Genomic DNA, 16,242 nt, shown 5'->3' on the forward strand with positions numbered 1-16,242 from the left:
AGATTAGTGGATAAAGGGAAAGTGGTATAAATACACAGTGGCCATTAAAAAATGAAAAATCATTTCATTTGAAGGAAAATGGATAGAACTGAAAACAATGTACTTAAATCAAATAACCCAGTCTCAGAAAGTTAAAAATGGCATGCTCTTCTCAAGTAATAAACCTCCAAATAAGTAAAAATGAATGCTAACACCAAGGAAAGAGAACAGAAAACTAAATGATGTTCTTCTTCTGATGGGAAGGTGTATTTGGGGGAGAGGGAAAAGGAAGAGAGAGGGAGGTAATGGGGAAGAAAATAAATAACATTAAACACATGTAGTAATATACAATCACAAACTTTTTCTGTCCTACAAATATGCATTAATAAAAAGCTTGAAATGTAGTAAAAGTTACTTGACGTGTACTGACAAGGGAACACTTGTACAATGCTGAAGGGAATGTAAAGTAGTGGACTATTAAAGAAACAGTTTGGAGGCTTCTCCCAAAATTAAAAATAGAACTACCATAAGATTGAGCAACTCCTCAACTGGGTATATATGCACAAAATTTAAAAAATGACTTTGTTTAAGAGGTACTTGCACTGCCAGTTCTTTGTAGTGATATTCAAGTAGCCAAGATATGGAATCAAGCTGAGCATCCATCCACAGGTGAATGCAAAACAAAACTGTTGTACATATTCACTGTAAAATATTATGCCTTTTATAAAAGGAATTCGGTAATTTTCAACAATATCAATAAATCTACAGGATATGTTAGATGAAATAAGCCAGACACTGAGAGGAAAACTCTGTAGATCTCACTCATGACAAGGGTTAAAAAGTCAAACTCATAGAAAAAGGAAGTAAACCAAAAATTGGAGGTATTTAGGAAGATTTAGGGCAAAGGACATAAAATTTAAGTCAGACAGCAGGAATAATTTTAACAGTTCTGTTTTACCTCATACTCAATATCGGTGACAATAAAACTCTGCACTTTGTATCTTTTACCACAATGATATATGAGATGCATAGTTTGATAGAACAATCCCACACCATATACTAATGACAATATATCTAGTTCAGTTGCATGAATATATTCAATTTGTACTTGTCCACAGCAAACTATTAATTAACACATAAGCAGGAAACATAAAAGTTTTCTATGAAGAGTTGTGGAACACAAGGGTAAGAATGCAGGACATAAGTATTGGGTCAGAAATAAAGTTCCTTTTCATTGTGACACCAAAAAACAATGTGGGGCCAGGGATGTAGCTCTATGGCACTGTACCTGCCTAGCAAGTGCAAAGTCCTGAGCTTGAATTCCAGTTACAGAAAAACAAAAAGAAAAAAAGAAAGGAACAATGTAATAGTGTGAGAATTCAAAGTGGGAAGAGTACAGATCGAGCTCAGAGATAACAATGGGAATTCTGAGATGTGGGAGGGCTCCTGGTCTTCTCTGTGATGCACCTTACAGCATTGCAAATTGTGAGGTCCAGGATTTATTCCAGGAGTGTACCACAGGAGTGAGACTGACACGAAACCATGTAAAGTGTATTCTGGGGGCTGCACAACTGCTCATCAATGCTTAACCTCCATCATGCACTTTCTTCTTAAGACATCATATGGGATTTTGCCAATAGATGTTTTCTTGATTTCAAAACCAACTTTCAAAATATGCCAAATTCCTCAAAACATTCTCTGACAAACAGACTGTTGTCCCTGATGACACAAAAATACAAATCCCTCTGTTTTAGGAGGAGGCATCTCCAAATCCTTGGTGGACCATGGTGAAAAAACAAAGCCAAGGGAAGGAGCCCCAAACATGTTTTTCAAAAATGTTTTTCCACCAAGTTGGGGGTGACAGGTGCAGAGCCCCAGGTCAGGTCGATCCCCAGAGCTCCTAGCTGAGGAGACATGAGGCACTGAAAAGAGGGAACCAGCAATGCTCTGGCCATCATGTCATCATGGGTGACATGTCACCACCATGGCTACGTTACTAATACATCACTGTGCCTCTAGCTCTGCTCCTGTGTAGAAGCTGGTTTTTCATGTTCTCCACTTTGGGGAGGCCTATGATGACTGTGGGCCTTCTCTGTGCCTTACACAGAGATTGATTCTCACTACAGAGGGCTGAGTTGACAGACACGACCCCGCTCCATTTCCTCACCCCAGACTACAAAAAGAACTTGGTCTCCATTTGGGCAGAGCCTAACACACTCTTCCCAATTTTGCTCTTCCTACTCCTGGAACCACTACACACATCCCAGTGGGACATTTCATGGTGTTTAGGATACCTGAGTCCAAGTGTTTACAGAGATGGAGACTTTGTTCTTGGTGGGATTTTCCCTCTGTACTACATGAACCAGGACCCAGAAATATCCCATCTATCTTTTTATTCCAGCCTAAAACTAGCATGAGAGCCAATAGGTAAGTTCCTGGTTGTGTGTGTGTGTGTGTGTGTGTGTGTATTAAATACACTATTAATTCTTTGTTTGGAAGTGCTTGTGTATGTGCAAATCTGTGGTTCATATTTATAGAGAACTGTACTTTAAAAAATGTAAAGACATGGCAGAAAAGCATGATTACTGAGGTTCTTTTACTTCCCAATACTTGCATATTTTTTCACTTATCTTTTGCTCTCCTCTCCTTAAAAACAGATGATAGAATTCCTCATCCTCTTGTCCAGTCTATCAGATGCATGCTTATTACCAAGCAGGGGATCCTTCAAATGAATGACATTGTTGCTGCCTCAGAACCTGCTTCTTGAGCATCTATGATGTGACAGCCATAGGCACCCTAGAAACTTAGCCCTGGCCTGACATTAATTTTAAAATCAGTGACTCACTATAGGTGCCCAGTTTGGACAAGAACCTTGTTGAACTATGACTCATGGTGAAGCCAATTGTAGCTGAGATCCACCAGCCAAAACAGACCACGTCCCCCAAAAGATCCATAATTGAATCTTTTCTTTCCTTAAATCCTTTTATTGGTACATTTAGTTATACAATATATTTACATTTACCATTGCATACTTGTACCTGTACATGACATATCTTGGTTATTTTTCCACAATTCCTGTCCTCCCTTCACCCCCTCCACCCTTCCCTATTTATAAAAACTTTGTTTCCATTTTTTCCTTTTCTCATAATTTTCCTTTCCCCTTCCCCTCCTACTTCCCCTACTCCTTTGGACATTTTGTTCCTATTTCAAGTTATCAATTATTCATTTTAATCATTTTAATCCTTATTTACACTTTCAGTTTCTCATGCCAGAGAAACTATTCGGTATTTACATGTCTGTTCTATTTATTTCACTTAAGAGTATGGCCTCAATATGCATTCACTTAGCTACAAATGTCTGTAGTTTCTCATTCTTTATCACTGAGCAGTAGTCCATTTTATAAAAAACCCACATCATCTTTATCCAGTTTCCAGTTGTTGGGCACTTGGGCTGTTTCCAAGCTTTAGCTATTGCAAACTGTGCTGCTATAAACATGGGTGCACATCTATCGCTGTGGTATGATTCTTTTAATTCTTTTGAGAAGATACCCAGCAAGGGAATAGCTGGGTCAAATAGGACCTCTAGCCCTAGTTCTTTGTGGTATCTCCATACTGATTTCCTCAGTGGTTGCATCAGTCTGCACTCCCACCAACAATGAAGAAGCGTTCCTTTCTCCCCATAACTACACCAATGTTTGTTGTTGGTTCATTTCTTGATAGCAGCCATTCTTTCTAGGGTGAGGTGTGTAGGGAACAGGGAAAGCGGATGTTACTAGAACTTCTGCAGTAAGTCCTAGTCTCCTGTGAGCCACGGGAGCACAAGGTGAATTAACTTATTATACAGGAAAGGTAGAAAAAATGAGACTTTGAGAAGAAGTTGAGCTTTAGACCTGATCAGTGCTGCTCTGGGCGGCAAAGAAAAAGCCCCCTGAGTTCGCTGCACCTTTTATTCAGTACATTGGGAGAAATAAATGTAACAAATGACTCAGAATAGAGCATTTGGTACATCGGGAGAAACAAATGTAACAGACAACTCAGGACAGAGAGTTCAGTACCTGAAGTGCAGTGGAATATCTAGATCAATGAGGAACTATGCAGATGAAGATTTTGCTCCTCCAAGGATATCTTCAGCTGCTATAATCTTGACCTGGAGCATCACAGCATCACCGGATCATTGAAGTCTCAGTTGTTACCAGAGACCAAAGTGGAATTATGTCTTGAATCACCATAGCTGGCATGTAGGCAAGAGAACTAGACCTAATCAAATGATTTTTCTCCAAAATTATGTAGCATTGCTCCCAACAGAGGTGGAATCTCTGTGTTGTTTTCATCTGCATCTCTCGAATGATCAGTGATGTTGAAAGATTTTTCATGTGTGTATTTGCTGTTTTTACTTCTTTCTGTGAGAAATATCTATTCGTTTCAGATGCTCATTTTTGAATTGGGTTTTTTAATTGGGGGTGTTTGATTTTTTTAAGTTCTTTATATATTTTGGATAGTAGTCCTTTGTCTGAGGTTCTGCGGCTAAAAATTGTTTCCCATATTGTAGGTTGTCTCTTAGCTCTGTTGGTGGTTTCTCTTGCAGTGCAGAAGCTTTTTAATAAGATGAGATCCCAGTTGCTGATTCTTTATGCTAGTTCCCATGCTACTGAGGAATTGTTCATAAAGTCTTTTCCTATGCAAATGTCTTCAAGAGTTTTATCCAACTAATCTTCCAGCAAGTTTAGTGTTTCTGTTTTAATATTTAGCTCTTTAATCCCCTTTGAGTTTAGTTTAGTGCATGGTGATAGATATGGGTCTAGTTTTAGTCATTGGCAGGTTGAAATCCAGTTTTTCCAATGCCATTTATTAAATATTTATGTTTTCTCCAATGAGGGTGGTTGGCTCCTTTGTTAAAAATTAGTTGGCTGAGGGAGGGAGGGATAGATAAGTAGAAGGATAGGGAAAGGTTAGCAGTGAGGCAGAGGACACAGGAAGATCATGCAAACTCTAAGAAACTGTTGAAGACAAGAGTAAAAGACAGAATTAAAGAACAAAGAGACCAGAACAACCTAACAGCAATAGGGTGGCTAGAAATTTTATTTACTTTCTTTTAAAACTAATGACAATTGAGAGGAGGAAAAATAGAAAAAGAGAAAAATAAAGAAGAAATCCAAATTAGGGCCAGAACAGAAACAAAAAAGAAGATGAAGTACAAAGTAAGACAGAAAGAGAATGAGAGAGAGAGAAAGAAAAAGGAATAAAAAAGAAAAAGAAAAAAGAAAAAAATGAAGAGTAGAAAAAATAAAAACTAAAAATTAAAAATAAGAGCAAAAGATGTTTTTGAAAATAAGAAATAAAAAATAAAAATGAAGGGCCTCCTTTAGGGTATGTCTCTGCTGTCACAATAGGCAATGCAGGCAGCAGTGTGCAGATGTAAGTCAATGAGTCTCAGCAAGACTGTAGCAGACCCATGTGATTCAGGCAGATTTCTGGCTCCAAGGGCCAAGTTGAGCTCCCTGTCCTCCTGCAGGGTTGAACCCTGCAAGGCTCTACTGCAGGCTCCGGCTGCCCTTCCCTATAGGATAGTCCATGTTCTGATGGGAGGTGATGATCTGTCCACCTTACCAAGTATGGTGGTCTGGTGTGCCTTTATTGCAAAGATTCTCTTCACTTTTCTAATAGGCTTTAATTTTCATCAAGGAGCCTGAGAAAGGCCCTCTTTTTGTTGTTCACTTTTGCTGTATCTTCTGCAGTTCAGGACAATGGCCTTTATGCCCCACTTTGCCTCTGTAGTGTGGAACCAGGAACCGGCACAGCCAGGAGGCCAGAGGTGAGGGAAGGGTGCAGCAGGTCCCCACATGGCTAAACTAGTCACTGGGGGCCGGGGCACAGGCAGGAGGGAGCCCAGCTCCATGTGGTGAGGTCCTCACTGTCTGCTCACTGGTCCCCGTAATTGAATCTTATCAAACATGAGACATTCATTCCCCTAAGCTTGATGTTCACGAGAAGAAATGAAACCATCTTTTAAATGGGGTTAATGCCTTACTCCAGGAACCTCATTGTTAATTTTTCCAGAAAAAAAAGCAGAAATTCATTCATTCTAGACTTACTCAACAGTATGGCATGTGTTTGTACTAACTGGTTTCCAGATTGATTTTATTAAGGGCTTAATTGTAGATTACCATGTTTCTCCTTACATGGTTTGCTTGTGCAACAGTAGAGCATACTGAAAGAAGGGCTCAACACATCAATATATCCATATCCCAAGAGAGTTGGTCATTATGCAACTTGATTCCATGGGTGTCTCTATTCTTACCAGTATCTGCTGACATCATTTTAAGTCTTGTCATTTCAGCAAAACCACATTCAATAAGAAGAGAAGATATTGGGCTGCCAACTTGTGGGAAGAATTTTAGTTTTCTGACTCTCTGTCTTTAGTATTCTGACACATCCTGCCTGTTATCCTTCCTTTTCATGTTTTAATTTTGAGTTTCCCTTCCTTTAATCTCTTTCTCTTCCTTTACCAAAAATATAAAATGGACTATTTTCTGGCCATTGCTTCATGTATGTGAAATCTCTGGTTAGGTGACAGCTACTGATGCTTCCCATCTGTCTCAGTTAGGGTGTAGGCACTGATAATAGAGAAGGAAAGAATATTTAATCCCAGGCATTCTGTGGACCTCCTAAGAACCTGTGGGTCAAGAGAGTTCATGAGAGCCAAGGGGGTGAAGAAGAAAAACTGTCACCCGATTTCCCAAAGCTGGAAGCCCACGTTTGCACTCTGTAATCTATTGTCCAGCCAGGGAAGCCTCAGGCCACTCTCCTTCTCTGCAAAATAGCCAGTTACAATTAACATGGTCAGAAAACAATAAAAATACATATTCCTATACTTGTGCAAGCCTAATATGGGCACAGACTCTCAGCTTTATTCTGTAAATGGTCTTCTAGTCACTAGAAGTATATCACAGTCCTAATTTTGTAGGAGTAATGAACATTTCTGTTATTTTTGCCAGGCCTACTGTCATTTTACTTGAGTATGCCACCATTCATTTAACTAATTTTGGACGTTTTGGTTGTAACTCAATTTCTGTACCCATGATACCTAAATGTCCAATATTTTTAAATTATGCTATGCACATTTTCCCTGATAAATATAAGTAAAATAAAAGTATTGGTTACAAAGGTATCCTCATTGACAAAGCTGATGATATTTAATGCTAAACACTTACAGGAAAGCCAGTGTATTTTCATTACCACATATTCATTTAGAGTTTCTCATCATTCTTCCTTCCATTCCTGGAAGGCAATAATTTACTTTGCAATGCTATATATTTGCCTACTTGAAACATCTCCTATAAATGGATCCATATGATTTGTGATATTTCCATCTGGATAATTTCATGTTTTGCAGTGTATTCGGGTTTCATTCATAGTGTAGCATGTATTAGTCTGTACAATAATCATAATCTTACAACCTCTTAGTATCTTTGTGCATTTGACAATCAAGTAACTTCTGTTTGCACAAAATAGGAAATATACTATGTTCTAAAATTTTATGGACACAGTTTGTAGAACTGATATAATTTCTAATTTAATAGATGGTTTTGGAAGAGCTACCAGTACATACTGGCTTTCTACTTTGCCATGGAGGAGATCAACAAGGACTCTCAGCTCCTCCCCAATGTGACCTTGGGTTTCCATGTCTACAATGCCATTGCCAGTGACCACTTCTCCTTGTGGAGCACAATGCTTTGGCTGTCTGGAACAGTGAGGGAATTCCCAAACTACAACTGCCAGACACACAGTAAACTTTCTGCCATCGTTGCAGGAACCATGGCAGCATTTTCAGCTGAGATTGGAACACTTTTGGAACTCTACAAATTCCCACAGGCAAGTAGGACATGAATTTTGGAAAGAAAAATTTTTTAATGCTTCCAATGTCATTCCCTCCCATCTGGTCAATAGGACATATGGAGACTAGGAATGGAAATCCTTTAAATGCCTAAGACAGATTATAGGAAACTCCCTGCCTTTGGAGATAATTGAGATTAAAAAGAGAGAGAGAGAGGGAAGAAGTAGTTACTGTGAGCTTCAATCCATATTTATGCCTTGTGCCAGTGCATTAATTTCCCAACTTCCTTTACCATTGATTGCTAGCAGCTCACAGCTGTGTGTTGTGGGGAATCTCCACAGCACAATCTGCACATCACAGAGCATGACAGTCTCAGGAGCCTCCAGGGGCCAGTGACTCTCCAGTGTGGGTCGAGGGACACGGGGACATCTGATTTATTTGAGACAACACTGAGGGCTTAAAGTTTTAGAGATCCAAAGTGTAGCTGAAGCTCCTACAACTCTATTGAGATTCATCCACTTTGCACAAACCTGCCTTAAATTCACCCACACAGATATCTTGAGAAGACTCCCAGAGAAATTTCTACTACCAGGTATCAGTATCATATATTCTTTCCTGAAGAACCTAACAACATGAAGATCAGTTAGGGGGCATAATGGATAAATAGATTTGTTACATTGGGAGCATTCTGGAAATACTGTCTTTACACAGTTACCCATTGTAGGTGATTGTATTTCTCAAGACACTCTAGGTAACTGCAGGAATAATTTGAAGACATTCAGAGATTAACACAGTAAATACCTGTTTCTTTCTCAGAGATTACATCCAGTATTGGCTGCTGGCAGGTGGCACTGGAGCCCAAGGGAACAGGGAGGGGGTGAGGCAGACACCAGCCAAAGTTTACTCCTTCTTGACCTATCTGCCAGAAATGAAAAGAACACGTGGATCTTAAGAGTTCTTTCATAGAACATCACATATACACACCCTTCCCTAAATGCTACGGATCAAGAAAACCCACAACTCTGCCTGTTCAGAATGAGAGGACTGTGAAATCTCTTAAGGCGATACTCTTAAGTGAAGTAAATAAGACACACATGTGTAAATACTGAATCGTTTCTCTGGTGTGAGAAACTGAAAGTGTAAATAAGGACTAAATGTATAATACGTAATGTGAAATAGGAAGAAAAGGGGCCAAGGGGAAGGAAGTGAGAGGGCTAGGGGAAAGGATAGAAGGGAATGGGATTAATATGAGAAAATGGAAAAGTAGTAACAAAATCTTTGTAAATAGGGAGGAATGGAGGGGTTGAAGGGAGGGCTGGGCAAAGGTGAAAAATAAGAACCAAGAGAGACGATGTAAAGGTGCAAATTTCCAATGATGAATGTCATTATATTGTATACCTAAAATGTACCAATGATTAGAATGAATAATCAATAATATAAAATAGTAAGAAAAGGTCCAAAGGGGTAGGGGTAGTGGGAGGGGCAGGGGAAAGGAAAGAAGGGAAAGGAAAAATGCTGAGAAATGGAAAAAATGGAAATAAAGTCTTTGTAAATAGGGAAGGGTGGAGGGTGTGAAGGGAGGGCTAGGAATGGGGAAAAAATAAGAACCAAGATGCATTATGTAAAGGTACAATTCTGAATGAGAAATGTAATTGTGTTGTATACTTACAATGTACCAATAAAAGAATTTAATATATTTTAAAAAAAAGATCCTAAATGAATTCACTCATATAGATCCCTTTTCAGTGCAAAAGATTGACATGTACCAAATCCAAAATGAACTTAGAGCTCAGAGTTGCAACAAAGATTGTGCAAAATGCTGCACAGGAGCCAATATCCTAAAATTGTTGTGATTGGTTTCCATTACTCCCCCACTCTTTAATGGGGAGAAGAGTTCTCAGTTGGACCCATGGGGTGGTGAACACCCAAACACAACAGACCATCTATCAAAGATGAAACTTGAGTGTACGGTGGAGGGAAAAGCATTGCTTAGTACACATTGGTTTTCCACCTCTAATTTGCATGAATTTCTCATTTTCAAACTGAGGCCTTTCCTCTAGCTTCATCCATTCCTGAAGAAAATTGAATTCAGAAACAGTGTGAGGATGCACATTTCCTTAGATGACAAAAGACACCATATGGCACAATATGACATTAAGAACACTGTGAATTTCCCAGCTGGTCTTGGGTTACTGGTTAAAGTAGGAGAATTTGTCTCCAACAGTCCACATAATCAGGCCTTGGTCATCAGCAAAGAGATGATAGAATGGCCTGTGGATTCACAGAGTTATGACTCCTTTCAATAGTGGATAAAGCAGATATATGAATATAGTCTGAGATCAGACTAAATGTAAGCCTTTAACTCAGCACTAAATTCACCTTTAGCATCTGACAGGTATTCTGAGCTAATTCTGGTAGAGAGAGCAAATTTATACCAACAGTTATATTTTATCAAGCTATATTTATTCATATTGCAGTGAATGAAAAAGGAATAAAAATAGTGAAAAGGGGTGGAGATGAAATAATAGGTAGATACCACACATATCCATCCAAATACACAAAAACCTTTGCCATACATTGTCAGAGTCTTTACTATACTTTGAAGGACTATAAAATGGCAAGTCTTAGATTGAAATAACATTCACACTATTCCTTTTTTCCTTTGTCCTTTGGCATAAGATTTAGTCTTCAGCTTTTGTTCTAGTTAGCATCTCAAAGCACTGACAGGATGTAATGTCACCTTTATATGCTTGAACTATCCCACAAAATTTTAGAGGCGATTTATATAATAGTCATGCTCTGTATGCAACAGACTGTTAGTGTGCAGAAAGCGGTGCCCGCCTTGATTTTGAAGTACAGAGAGGCAATAAATACACATACAGTTCATAACGTATTCTCTTTATTTCTCTATTGCATCACTCTTTATATTTCTTGGAGGTAATTTTTTCTGTAGTTAATTTCAGTGGTTGACCAACTTATCATGTCATTACATTCTGCTCTCTAGAACTTAAAAGATTATGTTCAATCAAGTGTGATGCCACTGTAAAATAATCTCCAGAGTAAACCCTCTTTGAAGCATTAACACATAAAGACTTAACACTCTAAAGATTTTGGAAGAGACAGGGATTTAGCTCAGTGGCACCATGTTGGCCTTTCAAGTGCAAGGTCCCGAGTTCCATCCCCGGTACCACAGACACAAAAAAGATTCTGGAAGAAGTTGGTAAATAAGAGAAAATAGTCAAGCAATGTTGCTGGTGACATATTAAGTTAATCAGGGTACTGTGTATTATATTTGGCAAATAGCTTAAACAAACAAAGGGAAGTTAACTATTGTAATCCTGAATTAGATGTCTAGGTAGTATCAAATTGGGAAAGGATGGGAGAGAGGAAGTGATGATCTCATAGAGAAAGTCAAATTTCTCTTTGATGAGGAGGGAAATATTTACATCAAAGCTAAGTTGCTAAGAATGTGCAAAATCATGACCAGTGCTTCTCTCTTCCTCTTAAGACTCCTCAATCAGTGTGTAGCCAGAGCTGTGGTCCAGGATTTAGAAAAATTCCACAGGAAAGAAGACCTGCCTGCTGCTTGACTTGTGTATTTTGCCCAGAGAGACACATTTCCAATCAGACAGGTAGAAAACATTAAGCTACACCACGATAATTGTGCCTCCAATACATTTATTTTTTAACCTCGATCACTAAAATATGTCCATATTCTCATCTGACAGTGCACATTCTATTATGCTCCTCAGAGGCACTGATTCCAGTGGTTGCCTTTCTTTGCCATCCAGGGCTGAGTCAGATGGCATTAAAACATGAGTCTCATGGTGAGCCATTCTAAAGACTGTCCAGGGAATGTAAGATATATAATTCCCCTACCTATCTGCCAGTGCTTTGAAGTTTCCCACCCAATAGTTTCCATAACAAAATATAAGTACATATATTGTTACTTTTTTATTGGAATATATTTGGAATGCTTTATAATTGCATTCATCTGAGGAATGTACACTCATGAAACAATAAACTACATAAAATATTGTGGAAATATTCCATTATGCAGTGTGCCATGTTCACAGTCTTAAGTGTGCAGAGTTAATATAAAGATAGTATAATATCAACTTTTATGTTATGGTACAATAAGAAAATACAAAGACACAATATTCCAGTGAAAGATACAATCATCTGATATCTCTGAAAGTAATGTCTACACATTTAAATTTATGCAGTTACAAATCAAACAAAATGCTTTTGTAAAATAAGAAATGCAGGACCAATTTAAAAATACTTCAATGTTAGAAAGTTTACAGAATAAACATTGTAATTGTTTGAATTCCTGCAAAACTACTGGGCCATTCCAATTATATCAGCGGGAAGCATCATTTGGTTGTATTCACTTAGCAAAGCTAGTAACTGTTTTCAGTAAAAATAAGTTACCAAAACTTATTCTCTTCCTTGTGACAGGTTTGAAACATCAAAGTAATTCATAAAATTAAAAAAAGAAATAAAGGATTTGGAATACGTGCTGCCACATTCACCTGTTTGTCTGTGTCAAGCAGATCTATGGGCAAAAACCAGGAGCACCTGGTGACTATGAAGAGGGATGAGTATTCCAACAAGAGAAACATGAAAGACAATCTGTATAAACAGTTCATAATCTTGTCCTCTTGCAAGAGATTTACCTATAAAATCTAAATAAGAGCCCAGCATGGAGGTGCAGTCTTGTAACCCCAGCTACTTAGAGGCTCTGAAGCAGGAAGATTGCAATTTGAGGCTGGCCTGAGTAAGTTATCAAGACCCTGTCTCAAAATGAAAAACAAAAGAAGCTGGGGATATAGTTTACTGTGAATGCATGTGTTAAATCTCCACCTGAGTGGGAAGAAAAAGCCCTTAGGACCCTTAAAATGGGAGTAGGAAAGTTCCTTATTACTTCTATAAATAAATTTTAAATTGAACAAAGAAATACTCATTAATAGAGCTGTGCCCCATGACTGCTTTCAAGCTCTATAAAAGCAGACGTGAACATTTGCAGCAATGATCATCATATATACTAAGGTCTCAACTTATTGTATAACACATAAAAAAAGGTTAGGAAATGATAATTTCAGTTGTAAGTGCATGAAGTTTTTAGAAATACACATATTCTTCACTAATTGGATAAAAATATCAGTTACTCTAAAGTGTTGTATACCAGCAATATAGTGGCATACAAAATACAAGTGTTTTCAATTCACAGTTTTCAATATTTTTATGAAAAATTTCCTGGAATAGTCACAGAAAAATAAATATGTTACATGAAGAAAGACTTGTTCTTCCATGAATTAAGATCAATTAGTTAAAACACTGAGCTTGTAAAAAGACAAATAAATATTTCTCCATCTGAGTATAGATATTGGAAAGCCTTAAATTCAATTGCACTAAGTGACTATTACAAATGTGTCTACACATGGATTTTCATGAGGAATGGGCTGTGGTGGTAACAAAGGGGCTGAGAGAAGTCCACAACCCATAGCCTTGATGACATTAACAAATCAGAGCATGATGTGACCTCAAACCCCTCTAACGTTGAGGGTCCATTTGAAGGACTTTGATATTAGTCACAGCTGAAAGCTTTCTCCCTAGGTTAGGCATGTACTCTGATGGATCTCAAAACTACATATGAGCCACCGGTACTTATAGAGATATTGCAAGGCTAACCACTTTGTTTAACTGGGCAGAAATGAAAAATTTGTGAAAAAGAAATGCTGAATCTTTGCCTTCTCCCCAGATGCAGATCAGTGTACATGGTGCCCAACGCATGAGTACCTGAACAGAGACAGAGATCGCTGTCTCCCCAAGACTGTGGACTTCCTGTCCTTCACAGATCCCCTAGGGATGGCTCTGATTTGCACAGCTCTGTGTTTCTCTGTTCTCACAGCTCTGGTTTTGGGGCTCTTTGTGAGACACTGAGACACTCCCATAGTCAAGGCCAGTAACAGGGCTCTCAGCTACACCCTGCTCATCTCCCTCCTGCTGTGCTTTCTCTGTGCCTTGCTCTTCATTGGCCATCCCAACACAGCCACCTGCATCCTCCAGCAAATAACATTTGGACTTGTGTTCACTGTGGCTGTTTCCACTGTTTTGGCCAAAACCATCACTGTGATTCTGGCCTTCACAATTACAAAACCAGAACAATCAATCAGGTGGTTACTGGTGTCAGGAGTCTCTAATTTTGTCATTCTCATCTGCTCCCTGATCCAAATTATTCTCTGTGCAGTCTGGCTGGGAACCTCTCACACAGATTTTTGTTGACACAGATGCACACTCTGAACATGGCCACATCATCATCGTGTGCAACAAGGGCTCCCTCACTGCCTTCTACTGTGTCCTGGGATACCTGGGCTCCCTGGCCCTCCTGAGCTTCACTGTGGCTTTCCTGGCCAGGAACCTGCCTGACACAATCAATGAAGCCAAGTTCCTGACTTTCAGCATGTTGGTATTCTGCAGTGTGTGGGTCACCTTCCTCCCTGTGTACCACAAGCACCAAGGGGAAGGTCATGGTGGCCATGGAGGTCTTCCCCACCTTGGCCTCCAGTGCAGGATTGCTGGGCTGCATCACTGCTCCTAAATGCTACATTATTTTGTTAAGACCTGATAGAAATTATCTGCATGGGTTCAGGGGTAAAGTACATTCTAGCAAAAAGAAAATTTATTAGTTAAAAAAATATGCTCTTTATAAAATATAGAGTGTCTCTAGGCAAATCTGCAACATTTTTTGTCTCAGGTTTTAGAATAAATCATGGCATTTACTTCAATAATCAAGGGACTCATTTTTTTCTACAATAGTCTTAATGCTACCATTACCTGTAACAATCACCTTTTTACTTTGAATTTTATTTTGGAAATTTTTTGTTTTGTAAATTCTGCAATAAATTCTTATAATTTTGCTTAAGACTGATTATATTATATATTTTTATCTCGTGATCCACTTGTTCTTCTCCATCACTTTTATGAATTACTCATATTATAACTCTTCTCTGCAAAACATTATATTTCAGAATTCCCTAATGTATTTCATTATAGTTTTTCCTCTTGGATAATTAGTGTGCCTTTAATATGCTGATTAAACTTTATTCTGGTAACTGGGTTTGTATTTCCTTTCTCACACTTGACTACCAATATTTCTGAAGCCCTTTATTTGCAGAATGTCCCTCTCGTTTCCTTCAGAATCCTAGGATTGGTTGATCATATGTGATATCAAATGTTCTTGGGTTTAAAATAGCAATGAATTGAATTTTTATGTTAAATTAAGGCTAACTTTGCAGAGCTTCCAGTGAATTTTCATATCAGTGGTTGGCTAAGTCTATTTATCTTGTTTAAATATCCTTTTATAATGGGAGACTTCTGTCAACAAGTTTATATCTTGTTTTACGATTTTACACACACCCAAAATATTATACACAATAGTTTTTCTCCTCAGATTTATTCCTGAATTTTTATAATTTGTTGTTAATGCAAAAAGAAATTATTTTATCTGCCACATTTGAATGTATTCAATGTTTTATAAAGGAACAGTTATTTGTTGAATCAAATAACCAAATTATTTGGGTGTGCATTTGTGTTTGTTGAATCCCTTGGATTTTTAATGCATATGATCTTGCAATCTATCATACATTTATCTTCTTTACTCCTTCTTTGCAGTTTCTTTGTGATTTTCATTACACTGCCAATATGGCATCTTGTTATAAAGGTGATCAGATATGTATTATATATTCCTCAGAATTTTCATCAGTTCATGGTCAAACTATTTCTTACTTCATAATACATTTTTCAGCACTCCTAAATTTAGAAATTTTATTAATAGTATTAACACTATTAGCAAGTAGTAAAAACTTAATTGTTCACAGTGTACTGTTTTTTTCTAAGATAATTTTGAGCAAAATTGAATTTAATCTGTTTGGATACATTGTCAATGATTTGATGAACAGCATTTTTTGTAGTGCCATTCTTGTTGGATTTTTACATTTAAATACACTGTAAAACCATTTCTTAAATGAGAGGAGGAACTGGATGAATGGGAGGTCTGATGATGAAAGCATGGGTGGGCAGAGGGAAGAGGCAGTGTTAGCAGCAAAACAACGGAAGTGGTCCACGCATAACTAGAAGGAAGCATAGAGGCAAGGAGTGCACAAAAAATAAAGCAGAGAAATGCAGAATTTTAATTTTTATTATATTTTAAAAGGTTCAATTTTAATCTATCAAAATTTATTCACTAAAATTTTAAAAATCATCACTTTCCTCTTTTGCCTATACCCACGGAAGTACACTTATCCTTGTTCTCTGCTAAACCCTGCAAAACCTTTAGCTCTGACTGATTCATCTGTGGGAAATAAACTTCACCCTACCCAGAAATTGATCATCCACTCTTTTTTTTTTTTTTTTTTTTTTGGTACC

General features: G+C 37.9%; 1 pseudogene; it reads left to right on the forward strand.

Moving 5' to 3' along the window:
• The first annotated feature begins 7,565 nt into the window (after positions 1–7,565).
• LOC147820579 (vomeronasal type-2 receptor 116-like) lies at positions 7,566–14,504 on the forward strand (annotated as a pseudogene).
• Positions 14,505–16,242: the final 1,738 nt, after the last annotated feature.

Source organism: Heterocephalus glaber, unplaced genomic scaffold (assembly GCF_053883595.1).
Source record: "Heterocephalus glaber isolate CG9 unplaced genomic scaffold, H.glaber_assembly_v1.0 deba00001845, whole genome shotgun sequence".
In the NCBI taxonomy this organism is placed as follows: Eukaryota; Metazoa; Chordata; class Mammalia; order Rodentia; family Bathyergidae; genus Heterocephalus; species Heterocephalus glaber.